This window comes from Manis javanica, chromosome 14 (assembly GCF_040802235.1).
Source record: "Manis javanica isolate MJ-LG chromosome 14, MJ_LKY, whole genome shotgun sequence".
NCBI classification, from domain to species: Eukaryota; Metazoa; Chordata; class Mammalia; order Pholidota; family Manidae; genus Manis; species Manis javanica.
The window spans coordinates 20,139,272-20,159,616 of NC_133169.1; positions in this window are offsets into that span (position 1 = coordinate 20,139,272).

A 20,345-nucleotide genomic window follows, 5' to 3' on the forward strand; every position below is an offset into this window, starting at 1 on the left:
AGGATCATTTACACTTTGGAGGTCTATTTCTTGTCCTGGTTACAAAGTTACTTAACTGATTAAGGGGCTGGAAGAAGAGGAAGAACAGCATATAGATTAAGGTAAGGAATAAACTGGGCCTTTTCTCAGACTAAGTAGATTTTATAATTGCATGACCCTTGTCCTATTTCCCTGCTCTACGTCAATTTTATACAACTGTTAAAACTATAAGCTATGTAGGAAACGAGAATCAAATGAAACAAAGAAACTATTATTATAATGTGTGTTCATGATAGTTATGCTAATAAATTACTATTTTATTTATATTATGTATTCCAATTCATTTTTATTTCCATGTCTTCTTCATTTATCTACATTCTTCTGCATTAAGGAAGAAATTGAACTAAAGTGCTCAACAAATATTTTTTTGCACCTCTTTCCAATCTTCTACCTAACAACTTTTGTCCTTTTTCATACAATTCTTATGTTCTGACTGGTTATCCCAATAGGCTGAAACTTTCTTGATGTTTATGACCTAATATTCTTTTTTCATTATGTCTAATGAGTCGTTTGAAGTTATTAACAAATTTTGAGCAATTTCAATGAGCATAAAACTTTACTAGAACATAGAATATACTAGTCACCTAATCCAATTAGGTCAATGTCCTTACTGTTCCCAAGAGATCACATTATATATTGCATTTTTTTAAAAATTTTTGCTAGCAAATGCTTTGACAATTTATTTTCTCCTTTACATCTGCACAAACATCAAATTCTCCTGTCACTATGAGGCTTTCACTAATGAGCTCAAACTCTTGTATGCCCATTGTAATAATGGTTTCTTTGTTTCATTTGATTTTCATTTCCTAAACAGTGTATAGTTTTAGGAACAATTTCACATATTTGTAAATTTTCCTCCTATTAGCATCACTAACATATACCATGCAATTTGGTATTTATTCATATACTTTAAATTATTCTTTGTCTACTACACATTTATTGTCACTGGCTTAATACATCCACCAGCTTATGTTGAGATAACATGATATTCATGTATAGAATAACTTCAGTGTTTAGTGAACATTTACACCAATAAAATAATACTATAATTAACTAAGCATATACCTTAGATATGATATTTATACTCAAGAAGTTTATAATTTAATAAGGGACCACTTAAAACATTTCTCTATATTACCAGAAAGCAGATAAATGAGCACATAGAAGGAATGAAATAAAGTAGTATGGACGTTTTTATAATTTAAGCAAATGAATATCAAATAAGAATATAAGAAAATATTATAAAAACATACTAACATGGGCAAAATATTTGGTTCTTGCATTAGAGATGGATTTATTCATAAAAATAGCATTTTTTCCTTCCTTATTTGTAACTGAAATGCATATACCTTCTATGCATATATCTTTTAGTTTTCTTAAACTTTTGGATGAAAATTTGTAATATTGTCTGTGGGCATTTCAGTAAAATGATGTTAGAAAGAATGTATGATAGGAACTGGTTTTGGTTGGCTGATTTGGGGAATGGCCCAAGGAAGCCAGGGTTTGGATAGGATTCAGGGATAATTACAGCTGAGTATCTCAGTAAATCTTGCTGTGAGGAGATTAAGCTAGAGTGAAACTAAATTATAATTTGTAAACACTCGTCAGTTAACCACTTATACTATCCTTGAGAGGGGATCCTGGTATTTTGTGTATTGGAAAATATTTACTATTTATTTTTTTAGACATAATTACAGGGAGCTCTAGTTTGTGTCTTGATCCATCATGGTCACAGAAAGGTCATTTCTGATGCTGATCTTTTGTGAAATTATTTTTGACAGCAGAAAAACAAAGCCTAGCTGAAGTACCAGGCCAGCTGCTAGATCTCAGGGGCTGCTTCCCTCTTTCTAAATAACATAATTTAAAACAGTAAAATCATATTTATTTTTGTTGCTAGAAATTGCTCTTGATTAACACTGCACATAACACCGATGTGCTCAAAAGTGAATCACTTTTTATCTGAGAGATATAAATAGAAGGTAATTTTGAATGTAGTAAACAGAAACATTTATTTTACAAAATAAAATTCACAAATAATTGTTCTTATTGCTTAACTATCTTCACAAAGCATTCCTCTTAAAGCCCCTTAGATTAACTCATTCAAGATGTAGAAATAACGACAAATTGATTCAACAGCTTGCATTTAACACTTTTGTTCGAGTAGTGTCTTATAATATAGATTTAGCCATAGAAAATGAATTTCTTCCTAAAGGCATGTTGCTGTTTTGATGCTTGAAATTAAATCTGGTATTGTATTTATGTAGCATGGGTTATTATTCTGACATTTGGAATGAGAAAGCTGAGGATTAAAACAGTTACATATTTTGCTACAAGACCCAATGATCCGACAACAATCTATTATTGATTTGCTTTATATATTCAGTCTTATTAAAGAGTTTCCATTATTAAAAGTGAAAAACATTTCAAAAATATTGTGAAATTTTTAAAGACTAGTTAAATTAGTATAATAGAAAAATAATTCTGTCTTTAGAACCAGTAATAAATATTTTCCTATGCTTTATTTTTATATATGTACAGAAGTGACATAATGAGTAGGCATACTTAAAATTTAATTATCAAAATTATTTCCTTTAAAAGGGTGTATATAATTTTACAACTTGATACTTTTCACTATCCATTAAGTGTCTTGTATTTGAAATCTTGAAACCAATGATTACATTTTCCTAGGCACTGTGATTTGAGGATGAATATTTTCATTTTTTTCAGTGTAAATGCACACGTACTTTGCCAGTGACCCTCATGCAATACCCTTAACCTTGTCTTAAAAAAGGTTGATTTTAGAATCAATACTGCATTATTTAGAAATCAATGAATGAAATAATTGATATTTTTCAGAACTACCTCTCAAAATAATGATCTACTCTGTATAAGTTCACACATAATTGTAAAGTATAATATTTCAAGATAATTAAGAACTTCATATTTGATTTTAAAAAGCCAGCAGATTTAACTACATTTAATTAATAATAATGGTATACTTGAACCAATGGTACAATGTTTAGTATAAATTAATAATAACACACATGCTAATTAAAACTCCAAAAAAAGATATTGGAATATTTAGCACTTATAAGTGTGGCGTATATATAGATAGATGTATCATCTACATGAAAATGAATTACTTTGTTCCTCATTCTCGGTCAGTTTTCTCTAAGTCAGGAAATGTCCCCATTATCCATTAGATTGTTGAACAGTAATTCTGTGTGTGGGGTCACGGGGAAGACAGTGCAGCTCAGAGAGGACAAATAGGGGATTCAAGAAATATTTTTGTTTAACATTTTACCTACACACATCCAAATATATTAAGTCCAACATTATATATCCAAAAGATATGTGAAATCTATCTCCTTCTCTATACACTGTTATTTAATACAAGTCACTATTTTATCTGGCTGAGCTATTACAGTCTTACCCTAACTTCTTTTTCTGCTGTCTTCTTATCCACCTGTTCTCCTCCACCAGAAACATGAATAGTCTATTAAGGTATAAATCAAGTGATAGAAGTTTTCATCCTAAAACCCTTCAATATAATTCCATTGAATTTATCACAGAATCAAATATCTTACCATAATCAACAAAGGCTACTGTGATATGCCATCTGCACATTTCAAAAACCTCATTTTACTTGCCTTACACTTTTCACTACCATCCAGGTACCTTATTTTTCTGTTAGCTTCTCAAGTAAAACAAATTTAAACTGAAATTTTTATTGAAAGTGGATCCAAATTCAGTTTAATGAATAATTGTCAGAGACTCATAGTCTTTATAAAAAGCACAAATACCTCAAAGGTAATGTTATGCAAAATTATAGTATAATGTCACACTAAAAAATGACATTAATGTAATCCACTACTGTGTTCTGTATATTTAGTTATATACAGTTTTATTGTATATATAAATATGTACAACCACCACATAAAAGATACAGAGTAGTTCCATCAACACAAGCATACCATATTTTACCCTTTTATAACCAAACCTAACCCCCTCCCACTACCCCATATTTAATCACTGGCAAGCATTACTTTGCTGTCCATTTCAGAAATTTCATCTTCTTCAAAATGTATGTAAATGGAATCATATAGAATGTAACATTTTGGGATCATCTTTTTCACTAAACACATTTTCCTGGAGATTCATCTAAATTGTGTGGCCCAAAACTTTACTCTGTTTTGTTGCTGATTCAGTTGAGTTATTGTAAAATTTAAAAAATGTTATGAACATTCATGTACAGGTTTTAGGGTGTTTTCATTTCATGCAGGTAAGTATCCAAGAATGCAAAATCTGGGTTTTATAGTAATCATGTATGGATTTATTTTATTTTATTTCTTATTAAATTATAGTTGATATGCAATATTATATTATTTTCAAGTCTACAGCATAGTGATTTGACAGTAAATTACTAAATGCTCCCCCCAACTAGTGTAGTTACTACCTGTCAACATAGAAAGATGTTATAGAATTATTGACTATATTCTCTGTGCTGTACTTTCATCCCCATGACTAATTTATATTACAAATAATATTTTTTGCCTCTTTATCCCCATCAGATATTTCAGTCAACTACTGTAACCCCTACCCCATGGTACCTACTAGTCACTTCTCAGTGTCTCTGGGTTTATTGCTCTTTTGTTCATTTTATTTTGTTCTGATTTTAGATTCCACATAAATATGAAATCATACAGTATTTTTCTTTCTCTACCTGGCATATTTCATACAGCATAATGCCCTCTAAGTCCATCCATGTTGTCACAAATGGAAGGATTTTTTTCTTTGTATGGATGAATAATATTCCGTTGAATATATATACCACCTCTTCTTCATACATTCATCTATTGGTGGACAGTGGTTGCTTCCATATCTTAGCTATTGTAAATAATGCAGTGATAAACATAGGGGTGAATATACCTTTTTGATTCAGATATTTGTTTTCTTTGGGTAAATTCCTAGAAGTAGAATCACTGGGTTGTATTATATTCCTATTCTTCGTTTTTTTTTAGGAACTTCCATCCTGCTTTCCACTGTGGCTGCACCAATTTACATCACCACCAACAGTGTTTCTCTTCTCTCCACATCCTCTCCAACACTCGTTATTTCTTGTCTTCTGGATAGTAGGCATTCTTACTGCTGTGAGGTGATATCTTATTTTGGTTTTGATTTGAATTTCCCTGATGATTAGTGATGTGGAGCATCTTTTCATATGCCTGTTGGCAGTGATATGTCTTCTTTGGAAAAATGTCTGTTCAAATCCTGTGACCATTTTTTAATTTTTTTTTTTTTTGGTGGTGAGTCATATGAGTTCTTTATATATTTTGGATGTTAACCCCTTTTCAGATATATAATTTATGAATATATTCTCCCATACTGTAGGTTTCCTTTTTTTATGTAGTTTTATAATAAACTACTAAACTGTTTTCCAGAAGAACTGTACAATTCTCACCAGCAGTGTATAAGTGATCCAGTTTCTCTGCATCCTTGCAGCATTTAGTGTTGAGACTACTTTTTACTTTTAGTTATTCTGATAGGTTTGTAGTATTTTCTTATTACAGATACAGTTCACTATTTTCTCTTGGCTAATGATATTTAACATCTTTTTGTGAGCTTATTTGAAATCTGCATATCCTTTCTTTGAAACTGGTTGTTGGCTCTTATTGTTTGAGTTTAAAGAGTTCTTTTTGAATTCCAAACATGTCCTTTCTTAACATAACATAAATGGTTTACAAATAATTTCTCCCATCGTGCTGTTTCACCCTCTCATCCTTTTTATCCTTTTTCTTTCACGAAACAAAAATCTTGAATTTTGGTTTTGAGATTGAGTTGAGATTTGATTCGAGATCCAATTTATCAAATTTCCTTTTATTAGCATGCTTTGGTATTAAATCTAGGGAAATTTTTTGATTTAAAAAATTTCTAAGTTTTCAAGTTTTGATTCCAAAGAGTTTATCCCCCAAAAATTCATTTTACATTTTACACTACTCCATGATCCATTTTCAGTTGTATTTTTGGCATTAGGTAAGAGGTTTGAGATTTTTCCATGGCTTATTTAGAAGTTAGTTGTTTATTTTTCACACATTTAGAGATTTCCTATTGTCTTTCTATTATTAATTTCTAGTTAGATTCCATTATGATCAGAGAATTCACTCTGCATTACTTCAATTTTTTTTTTGTATATTTGCTGAGGTTTGTATTGTGGCCTAGGATGTGGTCTATCTTGGCAAACAAACCATGAGAGCTCAGAACATTCTGCATTCCTTTGTTGTTGGGTGGATTGTTCTACTATGTTAGATCCTGTTGGCTATTGGTGTTCAGATCATCTACACGCTTGCTTATTTTCTGTGAAATAGATTTATGTTTTCTAGAGTGAGTTACTATTGTCACGAACTATAATTGTGTGTGTGTGTTTTATATTTCTACTTGTAGGCCTAACCGCTTACACCTCATGTAATTTGAGACTGTTTTGTGCATAGTAGAGGATTGCTTTGTCTTTCTAATGGCTTGGTTCTTTTGCCATTATGTGATAGTTCTCTGAACTCTGGAAAGTTTCTTCGTTTTGAAGTTTACTTCATTGATATTAATATAGATGTTCCTACATTCTTTGATCTTTGATGTTTGTATGACATGCCATTCCCTCTCCTCTGGTTCATCCTGCCTGTGTCATTGAATGTGAAGTGAGTTCCCAGTAAACAGCATATAGTCCCATGGTGTTTTTTACTTCATTCTATCAATCTCTGCCTTTTTGTTGATGTATTTAGACAACTGGCACATAAGGTAATTATTCATATATTAGAGCTTAAGTGGTTCCTTCTATTCCTAGGTATATTACTGTTTCCTCTTGTTCTCATTCCTCTGTTTCTCTTTTCTTACATTACAAAGGGTTTTTAAAACATGTTTATTACAACTCCATCTTGACTTATCTATAGTGCTTTTGAGTATATCTTTCTGAGTAGTTTCATAATTATTCTATGCATAACAATATACATATATGACTTATGTATTACTGTCAACATTTTATTGCTTTAAGTAAACTTTTGAAATTTTATTTCACTGTGTCTCTACTTTTACTACTTTTAATAATCACTGTCAAGTATATAAGTTAGTATTGTAATCTTTGTCTCAACTGACAAATATGCTTTTTAAAGTTAATAGAGATAAGGACATTCTGCTGTATATACCCATATTTCCTTCCTAATTAATCAAGATTTCTTCTTTTGTTATTTCCTTTAGTTTTAAAGTTTCCTGTTAGACCTGCTTTAAGAATATATTTGTTAGTGATAAATTCTTTTAGTTTTTCTTTCATTTTAGAGTGTTTTTAGTCCGCTTCATTTGTGAAGGATAGTTTCACAAGCTATAGATTTTGTGGTTGATGTTGGCTTTCTTTCAGTATTTGAAAATGTTGTTCTACTTCCTTCTGGTCCTTGAGTTATTCTCTCTGTCCTATACTAGATGTTTTACCTATTATTTCTCCATTGAGATTTTGGGGATTTTTTCCAGTTGTTTCAAAGAACTTAAAAACAATTGTTGAAGCATTTATATGATGGCAGCATTAAAATTCTTGTCAGAGGGATGCTGCCTGAGGGATGGAAGGTATTCCCCAGGCTGAGCCACCAGTTATCTCTCAATGAGAGAGAGGGGTCTTGGATCTGAGTGGACCTAGATGCTTCCCTGGCCAGGCACTTACTGTGTAGCGTGTTCCATGCCTGTGGGGAACAAAGAACACTGTAGTCAGAGTCCCTTTATTTCTCCACCCAGCAGCCTGGATGTCTCTGCGTAAGGTAAGTGAATCATGAGGACTAGGTAACAAAGTGACTCCCAGGAGAGGGGACTTGTACGGGTCATTTAGGAAGTTGTCACCCTCTGTTTCCCAAGTGGAGAAGGAGAGCTTCAAGTCTGTAGGAAATTAGAGGCTTCTTGAGTCACCATTCTTGTGGCATGTTAGCCAGTGTCTCTTGATGGCTGTACATTTTCTGGATCATGTGAGGAGTTTCAGACCTACAGAGACAGTGAGGTTTCTCTGGTGAAGTTGCTTATTGCATCAGGGTTCCCTTGCCAGCCAGCTGGATATGCCTTGGAGCAGGAGTGTTGGGACAGGTGAGGATTAGAGAATACTTGCTTTGGCTACATATTGTTATCATGGTGCTGGATCTACCCACCTGGCTGGTGGTATCAAGCCTGCCTGGTGGGACTCCCGTTCTGTTCAAACTTTCAGGGAATGTCGAGCCTATCTGGGCTGCCCTTGGTGTTTGGGGAACAACAGGTCCTGGTTGCCTTCTTATTGAATCAGGGCAAAGTGGGGTGTCCTGCTACTGGGTTGCTCCTCTAGTTCTGAGGTCTCAGATCGTCAGCCTCCTCTGAAACACCTTTTGGACTTCTTCTTTGGTAACCTCTTGGTTTTCCATAGTTTTACTCTGGCATCTATCTTCTCCTGAACAGAAGTATAGCTTCTTTTTTGGGCACACTACCTGGCACATGATTTACCTCTGCTTGGGATGCATTTGTACCTGTGCTGGGTCCCCTCCTATTCAGTGAACTATCAACTCACATCAATGATTGACAAATTAATTTTGTACTTACATATGTAAAATTTAAATTTCCATTATGTAGGAACTCTGAGGTAAAATACATGATTGTATGTCTTTTTAAAAATTTTATGTCCATTTTTCAAGGGAAAACTAATTGTTTAGATTCATTAATTAGACTGACTAAAGTTTTTCAGTAATAAAATGTGAAGCTGGATTTGACCACAGCCATTTTTCATAATCATTAACCCTTGAATTTGACCAAAACCAGTTTGCATGAGTCAATCAAAATTCAATATTATTTTTTAATGAGACTATTGATTTTATGATATTCTTACTTCTCAGATAATATTAATGGCAATTTTATAGCATACATTGTGTCTCCAAAATTGAACATTAGCATAACTTGCAACAAAAATATTATTAATTTTTTCTCTCTTTAAGTGCAGATAAGTTCCATGAATAAAGCATCTGTTCTTTATTCTTTATTTCTATGCACTACTTCTATCTCTACAGTAAATAATTTCAATCTTCCCTATATATTCATTATGACCCACTAATTTTTATTTAATGCAAATCCACCAAGACCACAACAGACATCACATTTATCCCAAACCACTATTTCTAATATTCCCTTTATAAGGTAATAATATCATTATCAATTCCATTATGCCAATGGCAAGTTTTAACTCTTTAAATACATTTGCTAATATAGTATTTAAACTTGAACTTATTCTTAATTTTTTTTTAGATAATCAGCCACTCTTTTTTATACAATTCCATATCTGAGATGTGTCTCAGGTTTATCATTCTTCCCTGCCCTGAATTATTCATATTTAAGAATATTATTGTTTATTTCCTAAACTTTAACCATTCATTTAAAACTGTCATAATTTTGTATAACAGCATTCTTATGTAATGATATACCTGTACTTTAATCTTTATTAAGTAAATCTATTTTATTAAATAAAATACTCAAATTTTGAGTATTTCATTATTATAATTAATATAAATCTGTTTCAATTGCTTTAAAAGAAACTGAAATCTTTACTCCCTTCAAGAGAAGTCTTTCTTTCCCCTTTGCACATCTCACCTTTTATCTCTTTCCAGCTATCTTATTTCTCCCCAGGGGAGGTGAATTGATGGGTTTAGGTTGAGGATCACAGAAGAAGTTCCTTTCTTCCTCCTTCTGAACAAAGAAAACGTATTCTTGCCTTGCTACCTCAATGCTATAACTTTACAGGGACAAAATCTCATCTGGAGGGAGATCTGCAGAATTTTGAGTGTTATTTTCAAATCAAATGGATATTAGGGTCTGGTTCATTGGCCTGAAACCTTAAGAAAGAGACTAGAAGTGGAATCTAAAATAAGAACTATGAAGTTAAATGTCCTACGACTAAGCTAATACACGAGTAACGGTCATGTTAAACTTAGGTTACCTGTAAAAAAAACTCAGGTACACAACATTCAGGTATTCAGGATTATGTTTCATGTCTACATAATGATGAAATCTTTAGAATTAGATAAATTTGTACACTTAGAATAGGTAGAATACTGTAGACTGGTTAGTAGATACTATACCAAGATTTACTACAGAGCGAGTAGGTGTTTTTAGGTAGACAAGGAATTGATTTACATAGAAAAGGCTGCACATAAAGGACATTAATCTCATACAAGGTATGCCTGGGATTTAGTAAAACTCTGGTCACAAGGAATCCAGCAATTAACCTTGGGTTAAGGGGTCTTTAAAATATAAGTTGATGCATTTTGTCCCTAAACTTCTGAGACACAACTTGCTTTGATATGTAAGAAAGGCTGAGGTGAGAGAAGGTATCTGTACTCCTTTCATATGTGTGTATTATTTTCTGAGGCAGGTCTGTATTCAGATTCTTTGGAGTGCAGCAGTGATACAGAATGCTAACATGTGACAGTCTCACATTCAACAGTTAGTGAGAGTTGACAAGCACCAGAATAGCTGCCTCCTAATCTGTTCTTGTTTTATGTTATTTTGAGCTACATTCAGAGTCAAGTAAGGTAATTCCTTGATTCATATGTTTATATACAGGATCTTCATGTCTTGGCCACCACACTTGTCTCAGGGTCGTTCTGGCCAGGAGTTTAAACTCCTAGGATGCAACCTGAAGTTTCTCCAATAGAATGGTAATAAAAATATCAAAATCATTAGAAATTCTTAATTAAAGGGGCATATATAATATAAAACAAGCCTCTTGGCCAGAAAGTAAGAGAAATTAAAGTGAAATTTGCATTTAATTTTAGAAAATGTCACTATCGTCAAGTACATTGGAAAGATACCAAATTATTCAGTAAACAGAACTCAACTTTTGTGAAAGAAGTTCTCTGACATTATAGAAAAACTATGTGCCAGGATATATGTTGTTACAAAGAAAGAGAAAAAGAGAAAAAAAATACAGATGATAAATCCAATATAGCCTGCATTAGCGGGCTTCCACAAGCTGAGTAAAGCGTTAATTGGGTAAAAGTTGCAAAAGGAGTTCTCACTAGACTCTGAGAAGTCCTACTTCAAAATTTGTCAACTTCAATTTAGAAATCAGCTGCGGTTGATTTTCCAGCTGAAACAAAGTTAGAACTTGTTTAAAATAATATTTCACTAATGTATTTTAAAGCAATGTATGTATCACTAAATATGCAATGCTTAATAGTGCACTGGAGTTCTAGCACTAAAAGCAAAAAATGTAGACTATCAATTAGTTTTTCAATATTCTGGATAAAAAAAGAATGACTCCTTGAATAAAGACTTATCGGGACTATGGCTGTTTAAGATTTCTTTACTTTGAAAGAATTTTGAAAGTCTTAAATACATGTCCTTGTACCTGGAAGATTCACAGACGTATGTTTTCGCAAAACCAGCAACAGAGAGAGAAACAGGCAAGACTGGTGCATTATATGCATATGTGATTGTGTATGCACAATTGCATATATCCCATCATCTTTGCATAATTCTGTTGACTAAAAGAAAGGCATAGTTCCTGATCACAATGTGAGAGGTTATTACTTGGTGGGTGAACTCCAGGCCATGGGAAACAGTGTGCCACTTTAACATCTGTTCATTCCATCCTCTATACTTTTCAATAATATAATGATCTCATCTGCATATTTAGATATCATTGTTTGACCTGACATCAAAAACCTGACAAATTTTGTAATCTGTTTTCCTAGAGAAACTTACACTTAGATGAGTTTTCTTTTCCCCAGATTACAGCAATTTTATATAACAGTATTAATTACTTAAATAGAAAGTGTAGAATCTTCAAAGAGGTAATATTTAATCTTTTGTGGCTGTGTGAAAATGTAAAATATTACATTTTAACTGCAAATATACATATATGTATTTTTTGGACTGTTTTATTTCTTCTTATATTATTGCTAATTATAGAAATAAGAAATAAAACACTCCAAAATGTTTTCTTTATATGCCTGTTTAGTTAATTTTCAAATGAAATATAATTGCACAAAAGCTGAAACATATATTGCTTCAACATCTATTAAAATTCTTTGAAAATTATTATTATTTTTTAGATGTCAGAAACAGACCCAAGTAGCACAATTCTTTAGTATGAATAAAAGTAAGAAAGGAATTAAAATGCTTACTGAAATATCCCTAAGGCTAAAGTGATTTTAAGGGCATGTTTTTTTAATGCCACTTTGGAATTAACATATTGGATAGAATTGGTAGAGTTGTAAGACAAATTGCACTTTGTCATTCTTAAATTACAAAGAAAAAGCCATACTTACATGCTTAAATTTTTTATGTGTAATTCAGCCCAAGATTTTATAGTGTATTGGGCTATACTTGATAACATTTATGTGATTAACACTATTATAATTTCAGGCAATTATATGAATGTTGAATCAGAGGTAAATACTAAAAATTATATTATAGCTAATTATAGAAAGAAGAAATAAAGCAGTCGAAAATGTTTCTTTATATGCCTGTTTAGTTAATTTTCAAATGAAATATAACTGCAAAAAACTGAAACATGTATTGTTTCATGAATAAGTGTATTATTTGCATTAATATTAAATAATTTCTAAGTTGTTACATTTAAAGATCAATTAACAATTAACTTTATATTATAATTAATATGTATTTCACAGTGCAAAAAAATAAAGCCATTTAGAAACATTATGAAATATAACTCTTATAATAAAGAAATAAATATCTTTCAAAGTCAGTTCTACTTGACAGAAAACTACCATACTACCACAGTAATTGTAATATGAATGGTTGCTAATGAGATACTGGGATATCATATGGGTTAAGTACCATTAGCTTTAACAATATGAGGTGAACCAATAAAGAACAGCCCTGTAATCACAATCATTAATAAAATACATATATTTTAACGACCAGGAAAATTACTGTTGAAACATTCTAGTACGTTTAGAAAAATGTAAGTAGAAAATCAGGGTGATTTTAAAAGAATGAAAAGACAAACCATAAATGGGGAGAAAATCCTTACAAAACACATATCCCATAAAGAACTGGCTTCCCAAGTACACAAAGAACTTTTCATTCTCAAAAGGAAGAATATTTTTTAAAATATTAAAATAGTAAAAGATTTGGACAGGTACTTCATCAAAACAGGTATGAAGATAGTAAAAGAGTATATGAAAAGATATACAGGATTACATCAGGAAATTACAAATAAAGATAAAAGGGATAACACTATATGCCAATTAGAGTATTAAAAAAATGATAATATTTAATGCTGGAACAATAGGAGTTCTCATTTGCTGTTGGCGGAAATGCAAAATGTTGTAGTCACTTTGGAAGACACTTTGGCAGTTTCTTACCAAGTTTAACATTCACTTATCATATCATCCAGAAATCACACTCCTTGGTATTTCCCAATGAGTTGACGGCTTATGTCCATGCAAAACTTTCACATGAATGTTTACAGTAGTTTTGTTCATGAGTGTCAAACTTGGAAGTAGCTAACATGCCCTTAAATAGGCAAATGGATAAACAAATTGTAGTACATACAGACAGTGGAATTTTATTTAGAAAGAAATGAACTATTAAGCCACAAAAAGACATGGAGGAAGCTTAAATGCAGATTGCTAAGTGAAAGTGGTCATTCTTTCAAAAGTTCCCTACTGTATGATTCCAACTATTTGATATTCTGGAAAAAGCAAACTATAAATACAATAGAAAGTCAGTGGTTACCAGGAGTTCTGGAGAGGGAAGAAGGGTTGAAGAGGGTGGCAGGGGATTTTTAGCCCAATTAAACTATTTTGCTTGCTATTGCCATGATAATACATGTCATTACACAATTATCAAAACCCACAGTATGTACAAACCAAGAATGAATCCTAATGTAAACTATAGGTATCAGTTAACAATAATGCATTAATAATGGTTTATCAATTATAACAAGTGTACCACACTAATGCAAGATATCAGTAATAGGGGAAACTGTGAAGGGTGGGGGATGAGAGGATTAAATATGAAGTTTCTATACTTTTGGCTCAATTTTATATAAACTTAAAACTTCTCTAAAGTTTTTTAATGATATGGAGAAGGTTGGCATGATGAGTTTTCTAAATTGCTTTAATAAATACGCATCATATTTATTTCCTTTTTTAGCCCTTTTAATGAGACTGAATTATACTGACTTCTCAACTGTAAAATAAGAAGCTTATCATTATAGAAAATTGAATATAATATAAGCATAATTTATTTAAAACTATTAAATAATTTTAAAGTTTTTCAAATTTACATCACTTATCTCAATGTTAGCTCAAATGAAAGACTATTTTATATGTATAGGAGCTGAAATATTTATCACCTAGAAATAAACTACAGGAAGTACTAAAGGAAGTATTCAGGCAAGGTGGAAAACTGCACATATCTGGGTACATAAGAAAGATTTTCTCTAATATATAATATTTCTTTAAAAATAATCAATGGTGAAAACATATATATAATAATAACAATATGTTGTGTAATTTATAAGATATATATGGTAATTTTGACATCAGTATCTTAAAAGCTAATAGGTAGAAAATGGAAGAATATTATTGTGTTATTTTTTGAAATAGTACACTAGCAATTCCAGGTAGACTGTGCTATCTTAAAAATATAGGTTATGAAACCCTAAACTAACCACAAAACACTCATATGTACAGATCAAAAAGTGTAACTGTTAAGTCAAGAAAGGAGATTTAAAAAAATCATCAGAGATACTTAACCCTAACAAAGTTGGAAAAGGGGGGAAAAGCAAACAAAGAACAGATAAGGAAATTAAAAACAAATGGAAAATCATAGAATTAACCCCAAATATATAAGAAATACATTAAATGTAAATAGTTAAAATTTACTGGTTTAAAAGCAGAGATTATCAGAAAAATCCAATTTAATGCCAGCTAAAAAGAAACCTGAATGTACATATCCATTATAAGTCAAAAATTGGGAAAAGGCACACCGTGTTAGTACCTATCAATATGAACTTATGGTGGCTATATTACATTAGACAAGTTAGATTTCAGAGGAAAGAACTTTACCATGAATAAAGTGGCCATTACACTGAGAAGACATAACAATCCTCTACCATTATGCACCTAACAACAGAGCTTCAAAATACATGAAATGAAAACTACTTGAATGGCATGGAAAATTTATTAATTGCCTTTGACTGCTAAAACAAATTACAACTAACTGGGTGGCTTAAAACAACAAAAATTTCTTCTTGCTCAGTTCTGCAGGCCAGAGGTATAAATGGAAGGACTGCAAGGAAGAATCCTTCCTTGGACCTTCCAGGTTCTGGGGGCTGAAGGTGTTTCTTGGTTTGTGGCAGCATATCTCCAATCTCTGCTTCTGGCCTTATATTATGTGTGTCTGTATGTCAGATATCCCTCTGCCTTCTTCTTATAAGGACATTTGTTTTTTGATTTAGGGCCCATTTAGGTGATCCAGGATGATCTCCTCTTGAGATATTTAAGTAATTTATGCATGCAAAGATGCTTTTTCCAGTTAAGATCAGCATTCATAGGTTCACAAATTTAGGGTATGGATTTATTTGGGTTGGGGGTAGGTAACCTGAGAGAGAGAGAAACAAACCCACAAATATAGTTGGAGATCTCAATGTTCCTCTCTAAAAATTTGTAGAATAGACATATAGTCAATAAGTATATAGAATACTTAACTAAGATTATCATCCAACTTGAAATAATTGTCATTTATAGAAAAATTGACTCAATAGTAACAAAATTATGTACATTCTTTATAAGAACACCCAAATGTTAACCAAGAGTTTTTCCTGAGCCATTAACCAAGCATCAATAAATCAAAACTAAAAACAGTTAAAATTCATTTACATGAAAATAAACTAAAAATCATTATCAAAAGGAACTGTAGAACATTTTTGAGGAATTATAAAATAAAGAACACATTTCCAAATAACCAATATACAAAAGGACATACAAAAATGATAATTAGAAATAATTCTGCTTTGAATGAAAAGTAAACATAACACTTCAAAACTTGTCAACTAACAAACATGTTTATGTCAAGAAAATCTATAGCACTGAATGCATATCTTAGAAAGGAATAAACATCAATATAGTTTATTTGTGTGTATATATGTCAAATGATATAGACAGAGACACCAAAAAGCAAGGTAGACATCTCCAAAAAATAGAAACAAAACAGAAACAAAATAGTAAATGGCACTACATTTAGATGGCTAAATGTATTGAGTGATAGTCTATGAGAGAACTTTTCAAATTTCAATTCCTGCAAAATAACCGAGGCTAACGTGCTGTTTGTCACATAAGGAGTAGAGCTTGGCTCACTTTGTAAAAACCGTTAACTGGTGCAAGGCTTCTTCATTCATTTACAAAAACTGTGATATACAGCTTCTTTTCAGAGATTATTATTGAATTATATGACTGAAATGTGGTTAATGGGAACAAAAACCATCAAATAGGAGGCATTTATATGTGAAATTGCTTTTTGGCTCAAGGACTACATCTGAGATACACCTGCAATTTCAGCAAACTAGGGCATACATGCAAAAAGACGTTTGGTGCTGTCTGCAGGGTTCTGTGGGCCTGCGTGATAGTACCTCTCAAGCCATGAAATAAATTGATATGAATATAGAGATACAGAACCCTCTAAAGAAAGACAAATAAACAGTAAAATTTATCATTTGAACAAAGACAACCAAGACGAATTTCCAAGTGCAGAACTCATAGCTAATAACATAATCTAATGTTTTGGAAAATAACAATCTCAAGAAAAAAAGTGTACCTTCATTCTCAAGGGAACAGATATTTTTAACTATAAACAGGAAGTTGAAAAAAGAGATGACTGAGCACTATGCCTAAGTTGAAATCTAAAGGCATGAAAACATTTGAACAGTTAAAGACAGATATACTGAGATTTATCAACTAATAAGGTAGTTCTGCCTCCAAAGTGCCCTGAAGGTAACTTCAATCTCTTACTTCAAAATGTTAGCCATGCGTAAGTAACACACGTAATGGAGTAGACATTTTGTGTTGTGTTAAGACACACTGCCCTCAAATCTTTTAATTTCTAAATTTCTTTAAGATGTAATTTAATATAAATCAAATTTTAATGGGCAACTTAATAAAATAATCATTTTTTATTCATACACAATAGACTAAATTATTTGGGTTACCCATATCATTCAAATATTTGTATTTGTATTATCATAACTATGTATGTGTTAGATGTGTTAGTGTTTTATCAATATAAAACCATTAACTCATCTTTTAACCCAAGAATTCTAATAGTGACAGATCACCTGAAATGACACTCTTAACTCTATGCTCCTACTCCTATTCAAAGCAAACAAACTATTGTCTTTTAAGCAAATGTTTTCAATCTGACTTAAACAGTTCTCAGATCTTGAACTACAGTTCATCACAGATCTTTCTACTAGTAGTTTAAAGGATAAAAATGTTTCTTTGAATTTAATAGTTTATATTTAAAAATCAGTGAAGAGTTGTTTCTATATGAAACATTATTAAATCAAGAAATTTTATGCGGCAAATGGAGCTCCAGCTGGGAAAATAGCCTTCCTAAACTTAAAAGAAATAAGTGCCTGTGGTGATAAAATATATATCTCTAATCATGACACAGTTTGTTAAACAAGACTACTAGTTTAATTGCCAAAGAGACGATTATATTGTCTCTGCATATGAGGTCAAGATCAAGTTTCAGGTCAGAAGAAAATCTGTAACAATTAAAATAGTCAATTGAATTTTCAATGCTTTAAATCAAAACATAAATAGAAGCTTTACATTGTAAAGGCAGAATGACATGGACTCAAGTATCAGTAGTTTGTTTGTCTTTGATGCTTGAAAACAACTGAGGTACAGAATCCTTTAGAATTTTCACTAGGGAAAGTGTACTAAAGAGAAAATTAATATTATTAGATAATGCAGTTTTTTCTGCATGTCATATATCACATTACCTTGATTTTGTATTTTTCTACTCTTTTAAAATCATAAATATTATCCATGCTGTTAAATATTTTGCTAACCACTTAAATATTACTTAAATTGGCATAAAATTTTCCTGATTCCAATAGTGCCTAAGGTGACTAGAAGATTATTTTATTTAAATTATAAGATTGAGTACCATGAATAAATATTCATCACTATTGAGTACTTATTTTGAATAATGACTATACGTTATTATAATTGGTTGTAAATGTAGAGAAAATGGAATTAACATTGACAATGATAGTAATCTAAAATAGAGTCTTGGGGCCACTGAGAAAATAGGATCTATGCTTGACCTGTTCTCTGAAACTGACTGTTCTCTGAAGAACCTTAACCTTGTATTCTGTCAAACCATAAACATCCTGGACAAACAGCTGTTGTCTGCAACAAAGTGGACTTTTTGCCTAATGAATAGCCTCACTACCCAATTACATATAGCTAAATGTAGATTAAATAGCTTTAGCCAGTCATTCTTTGAAAACAACTCTTGTAAACCTCTTCCGCGTTCTCCTTTTTGCATTTAAAAGTCCTCAGCTTTTTTCCCTCTTGGGAGTATATATTTGGGTTTTCTCCTGAATCAATGTTCTCTATACAATCTCTAAAACCCCAAATAAACACAACTAATTGTTTTAGAGTTTTGCCTTCTTTTGGCCAACATGATTTTATTAAAGTTTGAATAGTCTCAAAATATTTTAATAATTTTTATAATCACTAAAATTAAATAATTAGAATGTAAAAATAAGTATGCTCAGACAAGTTTTTTTAAGAGCTGCTACTGAACCTAGTGCATTTAGAGTTGCCTGTGATTTTTTTAGTGAAAATTATCAATGGTGTTTCAGTGGATAGTGAAGACTTTTTTTATTATTATATAGTAAGTTCACTATTTTCTTAGAAGTTACTCCCAATTTAATGCATGTCTAAAAAACAATGCAATTCACGTGTTCTGTCAGATCAATTTATCAGAAATTAAGAATAAGACATTTTATTTTAACGTTAAGCAACCATGAATAATTATCCACATATTTTTTCTTACTGCTCAAAACTCTACTGCTGTACAAAATATTGTGAAATTTCACCAGATTTTCCCCCAGGTAGCATGTAAAGATCATAGTTTTGCCCAAGGATATTTTTATAATCCACATTCAAAGATTTTCTGAAATATAGTTTGGATTGCTGAGTCACTCACAACTGCAGAGGCTTATTTGGAAGCTCTCAGATCCAGATCCAACTGATTCAAATGCATGCAGCCATCACTTCAGAGAAAAAAAAGGACTGTTCACTACATAAGATTAAAAAATACATTTGTAGAACCGGCTGACTTCACAAGTTGTAACATGTTTTGGGGAAAGGGAAAAGTCAGGCAAAAAATAGGTGAAACAAAATAATACTAAAGTTGGTATGATTATAAAGTGGACATTGGTAAAATATAACAGTGATATGTGGAGTGAACAAAACCTGATACCTGAGAGCCTGTGGCTATACATTGACTAAACTTAATAACCTAGAAATCTAGTTTGATTAATGCAATGGATGTTAAAAATAACTAGGATGTATTTCATATAAGCTTCATTCATTTTTCTTTTTCCAATTTTGATAATTGTGACTTTAGACTATTCATTTGGGATTGTTCCTCCTTCTTTAAATATGCCTGGATTGCTATATACTTTCCTCTTAAGACTGCTTTCACTGCATCCCACAGAAATTGGGGCTTTCTCTTGTTGTTGTCATTTGTTTCCATATATTGCTTGATCTCTATTTTAATTTGGTCATTGATCCATTGATTATTTAGGAGCATGTTGTTAAGCTTCCATGTGTTTGTGAGCCTTTTTGCCTTCTTTGTACAATTTATTTCAAGTTTTATACCTTTGTGGTCTGAAAAGTTGGTTGGTAGAATTTCAATCTTTTGAAATTTACTGAGGCTCTTTTGGTGGCCTAGTATGTGGTCTATTCTGGAGAATGTTCCATGTGCACTTGAGAAGAATGTGTATCCTGTTGCTTTTGTATGTAGAGTTCTACAGATGTCTATTAGGTCCATCTGTTCTAGTGTGTTGTTCAGTGCCTCTGTGTCCTTACGTATTTTCTGTCTGGTGGATCTATCCTTTGGAGTGAGTGGTGTGTTGAAGTCTCCTAAAATGTATGTAATGCATTCTATTTCCTCCTTTAATTCTGTTAGTATTTGTTTCACATATACTGGTGCTCCTGTATTGGGTGCATATATATTTGTAATGGTTATATCATCTAATTGGACTGAGCCCT